Source organism: Myotis davidii, unplaced genomic scaffold (genome assembly GCF_000327345.1).
Source record: "Myotis davidii unplaced genomic scaffold, ASM32734v1 scaffold97, whole genome shotgun sequence".
Lineage (NCBI taxonomy): Eukaryota > Metazoa > Chordata > Mammalia > Chiroptera > Vespertilionidae > Myotis > Myotis davidii.
Genome location: NW_006289392.1, coordinates 1,283,770 through 1,299,698, shown reverse-complemented (window position 1 = coordinate 1,299,698; position 15,929 = coordinate 1,283,770).

Here is a 15,929-nt window from a genome sequence, read left to right as displayed (position 1 = left end):
CATCTCCCCACAGGACATCATTCTTCCTTCTCACAGCGATTGTCCCAGGAAACAGAGTCACAAAGAATGGTTTAAATTTAAACATGTTAAAGGAAAGAGGAGAAGGGCGAGGATAGGAAATGTGTTCAGGGCTGAGGAATGTGGGCTAAAGAAGGAGTCTCAGATGAGGTCTGGAAAAAGGAAAGGTGAAGGAGCAATTTTAAAATCCTGAATGAGGGGGGATGTGATTTGGTGGTAGAATAGGTGGAAGCTACACTCACCTCCTCCCAGGACCAAACTGGAATTAGAACTAAATTATAAAATAATCATCCTGAACAACCAACTGAAGACTAGCTGGAGAGAAGTCTTGTAACCAAGGGTTACAGAAGAAGTTACATGGAGACTGCCACTCACCGGGGCTCCAGCAGAGGGGAGGTGAAGCAGACTAGAATCGCATGAGGAGAGACTGGAGTTTGAGGCTCTGGGAGGAGCTGAAGGGATAGCTGCCAGGATCCCCGTGCTGGGTCATTCTCCCACACCACAATGCCATCTTTCTCGAGGGGAGCATTCCCCTCTGTGTGGCATCGCCCTGGGGGAAAGCAATAGCCCCACCCTCTGGACTCCCTCTCATTCCATATTGTGGAGCTTACAGCCTGCTGAGGAGTACGGCCAGAGGTTCTCTCAGTGACTGAGCCTGGCAGGCAGCTAGCAGGTGGAGGTAGGCAGAGGCAGGTCTTGGGGTGCCTTAGGACTTTTGCTGACCTGCCCCTGGACCTGGTGCTGCTAAAAGCCAGCCTTGGTGTTTGGTGTGAAGGACAGCTTGGTCCTTCCTGTGCACACCCAGCAGAGGTAGCCACAAATTGTGGCTTTCTTGTGGCTCCAACAGGCAGCATCTTATATTGGCCTGCACCAGAGTCTCTCACAAGAGGCTCAGAATCAACACACTCAGTGGCCACCTTCAGAAAACAATCCCATTCACAATTGCTTTAAAAACAATAAAATATCTAGGAATAAATGTAACCAAAGATGTAAAAGACCTGTGCTCACAAGATTATACACTGTAAAAAAAATTGAAGAAGATACAAGTAAGTGGAAGAATATATAGTGTTCATGGATAGGAATAATTAATATCATAAAAAATGTCCATGCTAGCCAAAGCAATTTATAGATTCAATGCAATTCCTATCAAGATAGTATTTCACAGAACTAGAACAAACATTCCAAAAATGTATATGGAACCACAAAAGACCCAGAATAGCAACACTAATCATGAGACAGAAGAACAAACTTGAAGGAATTATGCTGCCTGATATCACACTATACTATGAAGCCATAGTAATCAAAACAGCATAAAAATAGACATGTAGCCGAAACCGGTTTGGCTCAGTGGATAGAGCGTCGGCCTGCGGACTGAAGGGTCCCAGGTTCGATTCCGGTCAAGGGCATGTACCTTGGTTGTGGGCATATCCCCAGTGGGAGATGTGCAGGAGGCAGCTGATCGATGTTTCTCTCTCATCGATGTTTCTAACTCTCTATCTCTCTCCCTTCCTCTCTGTAAAAAATCAATAAAATATATTTTTTAAAAAATAGACATGTAGGTCAATGGAGCAGAATAGAGAACCCAGAAAGAAACCCACCCTTTATAGTTGATTAATATTTGGCAAAGGAGGCAAAAACATACAATGGGGTGAAGCTAGTCTATTCTATAAATGGTGTTGGGAATATTGGACAGATACATGCAAAAAAAAAAAGAAACTAGACCACCTTTTTACACCATGCACAAGAATAAACTCAAAAGAAATTAAAGATTTAAATGTTAGAATCAAAACCATAAAAATCCTAAATGAAACATAGGCATTAATCTGTGCTTTTTTTTAGCAATATTTTAAAGATTTAAATGTTAGAATCAAAACCATAAAAATCCTAAATGAAACATAGGCATTAAAATCTGCCATTTTTCATAGCAATATTTTTCTTATATTTTTTAAAATTAATTTCAGAGAGGAAGGGAGAGGGAGAGATACCTGCTCTTCCACAAAATACTGACTTCTGCGTATGGGCCACGAAGTTTTAATCGCACTTTACGTGTGCACCCACATGTGGTATTTTGTGGAAGAGCCACACTCAAGGGGCCAAAGAGCTGCATGTGGCTCGCGAGCCGCGGTTTGCCGACCAAGGAGCTAGGGCCATACCAATTATCTTTAAAGAGTGGCAAGTACACTGAGAGCTGACATTTTTGGATGGGGGCTTGGGAGGGCAGGAAAATAATGTTGTCAATAGCTTAGAACCAGATACCTGTTAACTTAGAATTATATAACCAGAAAAAGTCTTTCAAGATTTGGGACAAAATAAAGACATGTCAGACCAAAAAGGCAAATGTTTGCAACTCTCCAATATACCGATAACCTATTTCAGACAAAAGGAATGTGACCCAAATAGAAGGTCTGAGATGCAAGAAAGAATGAAGAACAAGTAAGCAGGCTAGTATGTGGGTGATTCTAATAGACATCTGAAAAATAATGCCATATGTGGTTAAAAATAAGCCGGATAGAATTAAAATACACAGTAACAATAGCCTAAGGATTTCAGGGGAGGGTGACTACATGGAGTCGAAGTGCTCTAGACCTGTGTAGGGCCCAGGAAGGGGAAAGTGTTGATTGTCTTTAGACTTTGATAAGTCAGCTATGCATGATGTCATTCTAAGCAGATGATGGTGCCTGCCACATTCTGTCGGCACTTACCATGGCCACACGTGTCAATGTTTTCCTACAGCAAGCACCTGAGACTCCGCCTGAGGGACTTCTCTGGTTGCAGGAGTATATTCAGCCTCCATGTAGGGCAGGCCAGTAAGGCTAGGGAGTTAATGCAGCTAATGAAAGCTCAGTTCTGAGTAAATGTGCCAGCTTCCTTGCTTGTGGGATGGGAATGCTGAAACATGTTCTCCGTGCTCTCCCAGAGGTCCCAGCTGCCCATAGCAGTAACTGGTTCATCAATGTAGCCTGCAATGGCTTTTTTTCTTTCTGTCTCACTGTCTCATTCACTCATTTAGTGCTTCATGGGATCCAAAGTAAAATACCTACCAGCAATTTAGGCATCACAGAAATTATATAATCAAATTGCATTAACTTTGGAATTAGTAGAGGAGAGGAAACAGAGTGACCAAAAACATCAATTCAGAAGAAGGCAAAAACTGAGAGAAAAAGAAACACAGACTGGTCAGAGCAAATACAAAGTATAAATTAAGGAGGTCATTTATTAAAACAGACAAAAACATCAGTAAATATATGTAACAGCAGGATTGTTTAAAATATAGTTAGCATACAATATTATATTAGTTCAAGTGTACAACATTTATATTCCTTATGATGTGATCACCACAACAAGTCTAGTAACCACCTGTCACCATGCATAGTTATTATGATAATATGGTACTAGAGGCCCAATGCACGAAATTTGTGCAAGAGTAGGCCTTCCTTCCCCCAGCTGCCAGCACCAGCTTCCCTATGACATCCGGGACGCAGGATTCCCTCCGGCCACTGGCAGGTACCCAGGACCTGGGCTTCCCTCACAGCCCTGGCTTCATCCAGAAGGTCGTCCGGAAGGATGTCTGGAAAGACATCCAGTCTAATCAGCATATTATGCTTTTATTATTCTAGATTGACTATTTTCCTTGTGCTTTGAACAGCAGCTTTAATCAACTTACTTAATGGACATACATAAAATATTGCATCCAACACCTACACATTCATTTCAAAAATATAGAGGCCATTAATAATTACTATACTGCTCATAAAGCAGGCCTCAACATATTTCAAAGGAATAAAGTTATATAGAGTATATCCTCTGACCAATGCATTTAAGTTAAAAGTAAAAATTAAAAGATAACCAGAACAACCTTATTTGTTTGGAACTTAAGGAAAGTACTCATAAATAAAAGAAGAAATCATATTGAAAATTATAAACCTTTTTGAACTGAGTGATAATAAAAAATACTACATATAAAAATGTGAAATGAAGGCAGTATTTAAAGGGAACTCTATTTCTCAAATGTGTATACTACTAAAAAAGAAAGATTGAAAGTCTATGAGCTTATGAAGTTATGAAAGAACAGCAAAAAGACATATGTAGAAAGAAAAAATAATACAGAACAGAAATCCTATCTAATAAAAGAGAAACATGCAAATTGACCATAACCCCGACACCCTTCCTTTTGGCTAATCAGTAGGATATGCAAATTAACTGCTGACCAAGATGGCTGCCAGCCGCCAGGCAGCTGAAGCAAACAGGAAGCTTGCTTGTTCCAGTGACAGAGGAAGCCAAGGTTCCTCAGCAGCCCAGCTCTGAGTTCCAGATGCAACAAAGTTGCAATTATAGAACCTAAACAAGCTTCAGATAGCAGCTTTCAGCCAACAGTGGGCGCAGAGCTTAGAGCGGCAGTGATGGCACCACCCAGATTGTCCAGGCACCCCAGTGGGGACCCCCACCCTGAAGGGGGTGTGACCAGCTGCAAACAGCCATCATCCCCTCATCCAGGCTGGCCAGGCACCCAAGCAGGACCCCCACCCTGATCTGGGACACACTTCAGGGAAAACCAGCCGGCCCCCACCAGTGCACCAGGCCTCTATACTATACTGTGCACGGCGGGACAACGCGAGCTGCCATCCGGGCCCCATGTGCAGCCCTGGACAGCAGGGCATAAGCCCCGCCCCCAGCCAGGACCCCCGTGCTGCTTGAGCCCACACTGCTAAGCCCCGCCCCCAGCCAGGACCCTATGACTATTGGAGAGTAGGAAAGTGCCGCTGGGCCCTGGGTCGCTGTGGTGATCTGGCCATCAGTAAGTAGAAAAGTGCAGCCTGTACGCAGCCACCAGCTGCACCTGATCCGGAAGTAGGAAAGCAAGCCCGACCTGCGGGCAGCCCCTAGCTGCGCCTTCTCCCCGGTCACCATGAGGATCCGGGAGCAGGAAAGCAAGCCTGGCCTGAGGGCAGCCTCCAGCTGGGCTTGATCCAGGAGCAGGAAAGCCTGCCCTGCGGGCAGCCCCCAGCTGCGCCTGCTCCCTGGTTGCCATGGAAATCCAGGAGCAGGAAAGCCCGGCTTGCAAATGGCACCCCCATCCTGGCCATAGCTCAAGGGAGAGTACAACATGCAGTGGAGGCCAGGAGCCTGAGAGATCAACACAGAGGTGCTCCTGCTCCAAGCCTCCATGGTGTGGCTGGGGGCAGGCCCCCAGCGCGCATACACACACTCACACACGGCAACTGCTTCGAGCCTATGTGGTGCGGCTTGGGGGCAGGCCCCAGTAGACACACACACACACACACAGACACCTGCTCCGAGCTTCTGCTGCCAGACTGTGGCCATCAGTAGGACATCCACTGAGTGCTCCTGGACTGTGAGAGGGGCAGGCTGGGCTGAGGGAGCCCCCACCCCCCAGTGCACGAATTTCGTGCACCGGGCCTCTAGTTAATGAAATAAAAAGCTAAGATACAATAGGGAAGATCAGCAAGGCCCAAAAGTTGGCTCCCCGAAAAGACTAATAAAATTCACAAGTTTTTGTTTAGAATGCACTGAAGAAGAGAGAAGGCACATATACCCAATCTTAGGACTTGAAAAGGGAACCTCATGGCAGATGCTGCAGACAGTTACAAGATAATAAGATATTATGAATTACCTTATGCCAATGTGTTGAAATTTTAGATTTACAAGGTCCTAAGTAAATATATAACACTTACAAAACCCGAAGAGACCATCAAAGAATTTAAACTGAAAATTGTTCCTACATAAAACCTTCAGGGCAGATGGTATAACCTATTATATATACATATGCAGGCAGCCTAGCATAGAATAGCTTTTATTTAGAATTCATAACTTTGTTTAGATCAGTGGTTCTCAACCTTCCTAATGCCACGACCCTTTAATACAGTTCCTCATGTTGTGGTGCCCCCCAATTTCATTGTTACAAATTGAACATAATTAAAGCATAGTGATTAATCACAAAAACAATATGTATTTTTATATGTGTTTTCCAATGGTCTTAGGCGACCCCTGTGAAAGGGTCGTTCGACTCCCAAAGGGGGTCGCGACCCACAGGTTGAGAACCGCTGGTTTAGATTAACCTGTAAACCCCTAAAGGCCACCCTAACCACATCCTGCAATTTGCTCAGAGTTTAACAGAAGGGCTGAGACTTAAACTTTCCTCCCTGACAGATGCCCTCCCTGACATTGACGAAAGCCAGACCTGTTTTTGTTTTGTTTTGTTTTTTCAGGGAGAAGCCAGGAGGATTTGCAGAACCGGGGGGCTAATCTGTCTCAAACCAGCCATGGCTGCCCACAGCGGCCTGCAGGAGTGTACACTGACCTCTGCACAAACTTTTCTCATTACACCCTCATTACAATACCGAAGTCTCCCCCCCCACCCCCACCCCGGCAGAAGTTTTCTGCCATTTCTGAACAGGTGATGTCTGCATAGGCATGTTTCTAACTGCGCATGTGATGACGAAGTTCTGGACATTTAGGCATAGTTTCCTCGACTAGCAACTGCTGAGTAATTGGCCCGGTTCAGTTTGGTAACAATAGCTTCACAAATGAGTTCTGCCGTATAGTCAAGGAACCAATAATTCTAATCTTACACAAAACCTTTCAGAGAATAGAAAAAGAGAAACACCTTTCAACTAATTTCAGAAGTTTAGCAAAACCCTAATTTCAAGTTTATTTATGAGAAAGAAAAACTGTAAGTTGAAATCACTCATGAACACAAGTACTAACTTCCTAAATAAATTGTCTAGTCATCAAACTAGCAAACATGCACACGGCGTCTACTTTGTTCTAGGCACTGGTTTAAGCATTTCAGACATATTCCTAGGGCTGACAGCAGTTCTGTGAGTTAGGTCCTGTTGCCATCCCTGTTTCCACATACCAGGAGGCTGAGGCACAGAGCGCTAAGTCACTTGCCCAGGTTACCCTGTTAGCTGGTGGGACAGCCCGGTTTCATAGATCTGACTCAAGCGGTCTAACCCAAAAGCCTATTCTTTCAGTAACCACGCTATGACCACAGTGGGTTTATCCCAGGAATACAAGAAGACTTAACATTTAATAATCATCAATTAATAGGTCATCACATTTACATATTAAAAAAGAAATACCTTCTGACCCAATCAATAGATATGTAGAGGGAAAAGTTCAACATCCATTCATAATGAAAACAGCTCTAGAAAACTGAGAATAGGATGGAACTTCATTAATGTGATAAAGATTATCTACAAAAACTTTAACAAACATCATACCTTACAATGACTCATTGTAAAGCTTTCCCTTAGACTTGAGGACAGAGACAAGAATGCTAATGGTTACCAGTTTTATTCAATATTCTATTATAGCCTGGGACAACACAGTAGATAAGGAAAATAAAAAATATAAGGATTGGAAAGAAAAAAAGATAAAATTATTATGATAAGCAGATAACAATGATGGCATGTATGGGGAATAAAAAGTAATCTATAAATAAATTACTAGAATTAATATTAGTTTAGCAAAGTTTGTGGATATAAAATCAGCAAAAAATCAAATTCATTTCTAACAGGCAACAGTTATAAAATGAAATTTAAAACAGACTTCACTCAGAATGGCATTAGAAAATATGAAGTATCTACGAATAAATCCAACAAAATATGTACAAGACATTGATGGAGAAAATTGTAAAATTTTATTGAAAGACATTAAAGAAGACCTAAATAAATGGAGAAATATACCACTTCATGGATTAGAATACTCAACATTGTAAAGATGTCATATCTCTCCAAATTGATTTATAGACTCAGTAAAGTCCCAATTAAAATCCCAATAGGTTTTTGTTGGAACTTGACAAGCTGGCTCTAAAATTTATATGTCAGTGCCAAGGGCCAAGAGTAGCTACTCTTGAAGAAGAAAAATAAGGTAGGAGGACTCGCTCTATCAGAAATAACACTTATTATAAAGCTAAAGTAATTAAGACTGTGTGGTATTGGCCCAAGGGCTGACAAATAGACTGATGGAACAGTAGAGAGCCCATTAACACACCCACACCTTTATGAGCATTTGATATCCGACAGAGGTGATATCCCAGCTCAGCGGGGGAAAATACCTTTCAAAGAGTAGTGCTGCAATAACTGAGTATCCATAGGGGAGAAAACAGAATTAGAACCTCTCTTCACACTATACACAAAAATCAATTCAGGAAGATTTAAAAACTATATATGAAGGGCAAAACTCTTAGGATTTAGAGGGTAATATAGAAGACTATCTTTGTGAGCTTGGGTATAGAAAAAGATTTCTTAAACCAGATTCAAAAACCAATCGTGTAAATACATGCTTTGTAGATTTGAGTATATTACAGTTAATGCCTGTTCAACCAAGGACACATTCAGATTGCCAAGAGATAAGCCAGCATGGGAAAAGATACTAAAACACATAAAACTGACCACGGACAAGGATCCAGACTCTATAAAGAAGTTCTGTGAATCACAGTGAAAATAAAGAACAACACCGAAGACCTGAACAGACCCTTTATCGGAAAGGAAATCCAAATAACAAACAAACCGATAGGAAGATGTTTAATCTCATTAGTGAAATGCAAATTGCTTCACAACCATGAAACGGACAAAAATAACATCTGAGCAGCACCAGCGCCTGGATCGCAGCTCTTCTCTCTCCTGTCTGGTGGGCGTGTGGATCGGTGCACCATTCAGGAAAACGGCCTTGACTGTGGCGTGGAGTCTGTGCACAGCCTGAGCCCAGGGCATACCTGCACCGAATCGGCACCCACACATGAATGTTCTCACCATTACTGATTGCAACAGCCCCCACCCAGAAGCAATCTAAACGTCCAGTAGAAGAAATAAGTAAATTGACGTATACAGCAATGGAAATGAGCCAATTATCACTTATAGATATTAAAATACCTGATTCTCCAAATGATGTGGAGTGAAAGCAGCAAGTCATAAAGAAGACCTACATTTTTGTCCCATCATATAAAGTTCAAAACAGGCAAAAGTACACAATATTATTCAGTGAAGCATAAGAGAAGAGTAAACTGTCAAGTGAAACAATGAAAGGATTGCTTAGACATCAGGACAGTGGTCGCTTCTGGGGAGATGGGGTGTGCTCCCGCGAGAACGGTGCTGCTAGGGTCTTCTGGGCTCTGCGTCTCAGCCTGGGGGCGGTCACCTGGTGTTCACTTTACATTACTCTCCACGCACGTTGTGAATTCTAATGCTCACATTCACAGCAAGCTCCTGCCTGTGCGGCTGCGGCCCCCTTTGCAGCACACACAGGTGTGACATCAGGTAGGCGCTTGGTCACAGTCTCCCCGGGTTTCCTCTGCGAGCAGCCCCGGCACCGGCACCACGCTTTCTAATCAACCTTATCCGATGGGGTTAAAGGGTAGCCGAGTAGCTCAACAGAAAGGTGGCAAGGATGGCGGGGAGCCCGATAGAAACTGCCGCTCAAGTTTCCCTCCCCCGAGCTCCTCTTCCGGTCCTGGGAGAGGCTTTCTCTGCGCTGGGCAACCAGGCCTGCTTAGGTCCGGGGCCGGGAGGCTCCTGGGATGCTCCGACATGACGCAGACCCAGCAGGCAGCGGCTCCTCTGACTCTCCACGGCTAATGCTTACCTCTGAGAAGGAAGTGTGTGCCCAGCTACACCCCAGCCATCACGGGGAGAAGGGCGCCCAGGTGCACCCCAGCCATCACGGGGAGAAGAGCGCCCAGGTGCACCCCAGCCATCACGGGGAGAAGAGCGCCCAGGTGCACCCCAGCCATCACGGGGAGAAGAGCGCCCAGGTGCACCCCAGCCATCACGGGGAGAAGAGCGCCCAGGTGCACCCCAGCCATCACGGGGAGAAGAGCGCCCAGGTGCACCCCAGCCATCACGGGGAGAAGAGCGCCCAGGTGCACCCCAGCCATCACGGGGAGAAGAGCGCCCAGGTGCACCCCAGCCATCACGGGGAGAAGAGCGCCCAGGTGCACCCCAGCCATCACGGGGAGAAGAGCGCCCAGGTGCACCCCAGCCATCACGGGGAGAAGAGCGCCCAGGTGCACCCCAGCCATCACGGGGAGAAGAGCGCCCAGGTGCACCCCAGCCATCACGGGGAGAAGAGCGCCCAGGTGCACCCCAGCCATCACGGGGAGAAGAGCGCCCAGGTGCACCCCAGCCATCACGGGGAGAAGAGCGCCCAGGTGCACCCCAGCCATCACGGGGAGAAGAGCGCCCAGGTGCACCCCAGCCATCACGGGGAGAAGAGCGCCCAGGTGCACCCCAGCCATCACGGGGAGAAGAGCGCCCAGGTGCACCCCAGCCATCACGGGGAGAAGAGCGCCCAGGTGCACCCCAGCCATCACGGGGAGAAGAGCGCCCAGGTGCACCCCAGCCATCACGGGGAGAAGAGCGCCCAGGTGCACCCCAGCCATCACGGGGAGAAGAGCGCCCAGGTGCACCCCAGCCATCACGGGGAGAAGAGCGCCCAGGTGCACCCCAGCCATCACGGGGAGAAGAGCGCCCAGGTGCACCCCAGCCATCACGGGGAGAAGAGCGCCCAGGTGCACCCCAGCCATCACGGGGAGAAGAGCGCCCAGGTGCACCCCCGCCATCACGGGGAGAAGGGCGCCCAGGTGCCCCCCAGCCATCACGGGAGAAGGGCGCCCAGGTGCACTCCAGCCATCACGGGAGAAGGGTGCCCAGGAGCACCTGGCGGTGGAGCCGCTGGCCCATCTCTCCCTGCAGCGTGGGGCCGGGCTCACGCAGCACACAGCTCCCCACCGGGCCTCTCCCCAGTTCTGGACTTGCACCAGGCCTGAGGCAGCTGTGAGCCCAGGTCAGAACCCAAGGCCAAGCCAAACGAAGCAGCCCCTGGAGCCTGAGGACCCAGCAACGGGTTCCATGCGCTCAGTAATTAATAAAAAATAAACAAAAACACCAAGCCACGTGATGCCACGGGGCCTGCTCTAGATTTTAATGAAAGCCGATGGCGCGTCCAGGGGACTCGGCTGAGCCTGATTGCAGGGGGGCGGGGAGCCCTTTCTGGAGTCCTCAACCCCTTGGCTTCCTCCTTTTGTTGTCAGTCCTGCGGGCTGTGGAGAAGAGAGGAGGCTGGGCCACCAGGAGGGGGCGCTGTGTGCACACAGCTGTGCTCCACGTGGCTCTCTCCAGCAGTGCACAGCCTCACAGCTGGGTTGAACCCGTGGCCAAACAGGTACTGCTTCAGCCAGAAACTCTAGTTACCTGGTTATCTACATGCAGGCGTCTCCAAGTTTTAAACTGGAAACCGAACCCACTGCCCAGGCCTAAGGAGGGGAGGATTCTGAGGAGGGGCAGGGCATAAGGTGGAGAACTGCTTGGCTAAAGAAGAGTGATGGGAGGAAAGAGATAGTGGGGGTGGGATGCTAAGGGCTACTTGGAAAAAAAGGCCAGTTCCATACTCCCGCCAAGAGGTGAGCAGCCGCAGCCCACCCATCGCAGGTTTGCAAACTGCAAGGACATGGCATCAGGGCCTCAGGCTTTGGGGTGTCAGGCGGCCAGCCTGCGGGAGATCAGCCTGTGCCCAGCAGATGTAACAGCAAAACCCAGTGGGAATGAGTATCAGCGTGGAGCCTCCCACGGGCCAAGGCTGAGAGCTGAGGGGGCTCCTGTGCTGTTTGGATGCTTTGCTTAGTTTCCTTCCCGGCTGGGTGGGAGGGTCCTTTGTCACATGCTTACTTACACTCAGGACCTGATCCAGGGTCCACTGGTGTTTCTCTTGCTTCCTACTAGTCATTGTGGTGCTATCTTATATATATTTAGGATATTTGTGACTCATCATCCTGTACAAATATAAGGATGTTGCATTTCACTCTTTTCTACATCTGCTTATTATATATCTAAAAACCATATAGGGTTATGTTCTGAGCAAAAGCTGTTTGGACTAAGATTGGATCTTTTAATTCTGTTCCTCTTTTATTGTTTCATGTAGTTGTTGAAAAAGCATGAGGTCAGGCAATGAAAAGAGACCATGTCTGGAAGGGAAAAATGTTGAGGGTAGCTGTAGCAGCCGCCCAGGACTCAGCTTCCGGAAGGAGACCGGCCCCAGGCGGAGACGCAGAAAGCGTAGGCCCTGTCTGCCTGGGGGAGTGGAGCATTCATTCAACCCCCTTTTCTCTTCTCCCTCCGTTTCCACTCTCTTTCTCCCCACCTAAGCTGCTGAGTGGCGATTCTTTGTAAAATACGTAGTGTTGGTTTGCATGCATATGTTTTTATTTATGTCATTTTCACTTTGCTTTCAAGGCCCATTCACGCTGCTACGAGTATGTGTGGCCCACTACTTGCCACTGCACATTCTCCATGCGGGTATGTGTCCCCTTCATTTACTTACCTACTCCCCCGTGAAGGACACCCAGGTTGCCTCTAACTCCCCAACACAACATTTCTGTAGCTATCCATGTCTCCTCAGGGTAGACCTGTGTGAGAAGTTCTACAGGGTGTATTCCCAGGAGTAGAATTGCTGAGTCATAAGCTATCCATGTGTTTAATTTTAGTGAGGACCCCAGTAAGGCTGCATCAGTCTACATCCCACAAGCAGCACTTGTGAGCTTGGGTATAGAAAAAGATTTCTTAAACCAGATACAAAAACTCCCCTATGGATACTCCTTATGGGAGTTCCTATATCACCACACACACATACACGTTTCCAACCCTTTCCACAATTCGTGTAATTTTTCTCCAGTCTGAAAATAAGTGACGTTGTACCCTTCTGAAGTTTTGCCTGTCTCAGGTCGGTTTGGAACATCTAAGCATGGGCATTAATGAGGCAAGCTAGGTGATGTACCAAACTCCAAGTGTCAGGGGCTTTACAAAATAAATGCTTATTTTCCAGTTACATGCCCGAGGCAAGGGGCTGAGCAGTGTTTAGCTGTGTGCCAAAGAGAAGACGTGAGAGTGGTGACGCGTTACATCATCTTGGCCACAGAATAATTGCTGACTTTGGAGTTTCCTCTTCTGTTGGTTTACCCATTGCAAACATTTCTCCCGCTCGGTCTGACTCAAGCAGCCATCTCACTCTTACGTGACCTAGTTAATCAATGTTTGGCCTATGGTTTGTGTCTTTAGAATTATATTTGTTATTTATTTACCATCTTAACCTCTAGACTCTTCTTGAATAAAACCATCACTCCCTCCATTGTCAGTTTCCCCATCTGGCCCCAATTTGAAGGGGAGTCACTTACGAAGGCCCAGGGAAGAGGAAGGTCCCCAAAGGGGAAGTCCCACCAGAAACTAACTTCTCAGCCGCCAAGTCTCCCTCCCAGCATCCAGCTTCCCCTAACCCTGGAGATCCTTGTCTGGAAGAACTCAGTTCCCCAAATCTCCTATGCAAATGGGCAAAACTTTCCAGGAAGCTCTTCGAACTGCCCGCAGTGCTAGGCAAGAGCCAGACCACGGAGCGTGAGCCTATTAAAAGTTGCAACATTAAAGGTGTTGTTAGAACTTTGTCAGGAACTTTTGATCTCCCTCCCATGTTGCTTTAAAAAAAAATTTTTTTTTAATTGATTTCAGAAAGGAAGGAAGAGGAAGAGATAGACACATCAATAATGAGAGAGAATCATTGATTGGCTGCCTCCTGCACACCCCCCACTGGGGATCAAGCCCACAACCCGGGCATGTGCCCTGACCACGAATCAAATCGTGACGTTCTGGTTCACAGGTCCATGTTCAACCACCAAGCCACAGCGGCCGGGTTGCCATGTTGCTTCTTAACTTGGGTCCCTTGCTCATACTGTTAGCCTTCCCTACCTTTACCTGGCTGCGCCCTTTTACCCTCAAGACTCAGCCTTAGCATTACTTCCAGGAAGCCCTCTGTCACCTCCCTCTACCCCAACCCGAAGTCTAGGTTAACACACCTCCTCTGTGGTCCCCAACATCCTACACATCTCTCCCTGGACTTACCACACTACATGGCAATGCCAGTGGCCAGTTGATCGTAAACTTTTTGGAATCCAATTCCCCTTTGTATTCCTACTACTACAGGGGACCTCACACAGGCACGGGCCTTCCTAGCTGTCTAGTGGACCTGATGGGCTTGCTGTGCCCCCTCCATTGCACTTGGCTCTCTTGCCCCAACTTCCTGGGCTCTGGGGAGGTTTTCACCACAGCAGCCAGGCCCAGAGAAATTCCCTCCGGGGGCCAGCCAGGGTCCCTCTCCCTCGGCCTGTCTGTCATCCAACGTGGCCCTGGAGCAGGCAGATCTGGGCTAGCTTTCCTGGGCCTGAGCTTCCCTGTGGAGGGGAGGGACCATGGCTGAGTGGGGGCAGTGGAAACCAGGGTGCTCTGTGCTGGCAGTGGCCCTCCTTTTCCTGACTCCCCCGTGCAGATTCCAGCTTGAACAGGAGGGAAGGCTCAGGCAAAGGAGCAGGAGGTAGACCAGCCAGGTTGAGAGCAGAGGCCTTCCCACGCAGGCTCTGCGGATTGCCAAGACCAAGGCTCTGCTGCCCCCTTGTGTCCAGAGAGAGGAGGGCTAGGGAAACATAATCAAACAGGTCACTGGTCTGGAAGGAGTCGTCCATGGACTGCATCCCTCCAACATGTGGGCTCCTTACGGAAGTTTGCAGAAAGTTTGACTATTTTACCTGAGAAACAGTGGTACCCATGGCACAGTGCTCACACACACACACACACACACACCAAGATGCCTGCCTTGTGCTCTGGGATGTGCCACCCATCCCACTCATGCCCAGCATTCGCCCAGGTCTGAGTGCCTGGGGCCTCCTTTGGAATGCAGAGCGGGTGGCAGGAACATTTCCAAGGGCTTCCCCACGGGAGGCCCACAGGCAGAATGCAAACTGGCAGGGAGCAGCCCCCTCTACCGCAGGTTCTGCTCCCAGGGGCCTCTCCAGGCCAGAGTTGGGGAGCACGGCCACAGGGAGGGCGGCTGCGGGCTTGGCCCCTGCCCAGTCCCTGCTCGCACACCGTCTGGCGTGCAGGCCCCGGTCTCGCCTGCCCATCTCAGCACCTGGCAGAGCCGCCGCCTATGTCCTCTGCCCTGCTCTCCATAGTGTCACCCTGTTTATTTCCTTCTTTTATTAATTTTTTTAAAAATCCTCACCCAAGGATATGTTTTTATAGATTGTTTTTTCTTTTTAGAGAGAGGAAGGGAGAGAGGGAGGGAAACATGGAGTGAGAGAGAAACACCAATCAGTTGCCTCCCATGTGTGCCCCAGCCAGGGATGGAACCCACAACCTAGGTATGTGCCCTGGCTGGAATCTACGGCAGCCTTTGGTGTAGGCCCTACAAAATACCACGTGCGGGCGCGCACATACAGTGCAATTGAAACTTCGTGGCCCATGCGCAGAAGTCAGTATTTTGTGGAAGAGCCGGTATTTTGAACCACACTCAAGGGGCCAAAGAGCCGCATGTGGCTCACGAGCCGCGGTTTTCCGAGCCACAGTTTGCTGACACTGGTGTAGGGGAACGACGCTCCAACCAACTGGGCCCTATTTCCTCCTTCAGGCTCTTCAGTCTCCGACAGTGTCCCTAGCTTGTCAACTCTCACCTGCTTCCCTGCTCCTCCCAAGTGGAAGGAAGGCAGGGCCTTAGTGGACTCCTCAACTGCACCCCCAGATTACAGAAGAGGCCTGGCACCGGGTGGTCACTCAGTCCATGTTTCCTGATAAAGTTCCCCTAATGTGCCTGGTGTCTCCAGGGCTCCCACCTGGGCTGCACCGGTCCTCCACCTGGGCACTCGCCAGCCCACCCACCCACCTCTCTGTCTGCCTGGAGCCCGGCACGCACTGTTGGTTTAAGGGCCCTTGAAACAGGGCCTCTTTGTGAGCCCTCCCGTCTCCCCGCATTAGGCAATCCCTTCTGCGTGCCTCACCTCCCAGAACACTGCTGTCACCACTGCCTGTGGGCCCAGCAAGGGCAGGGGTTGAGTCACGTCATGCTCACATTCC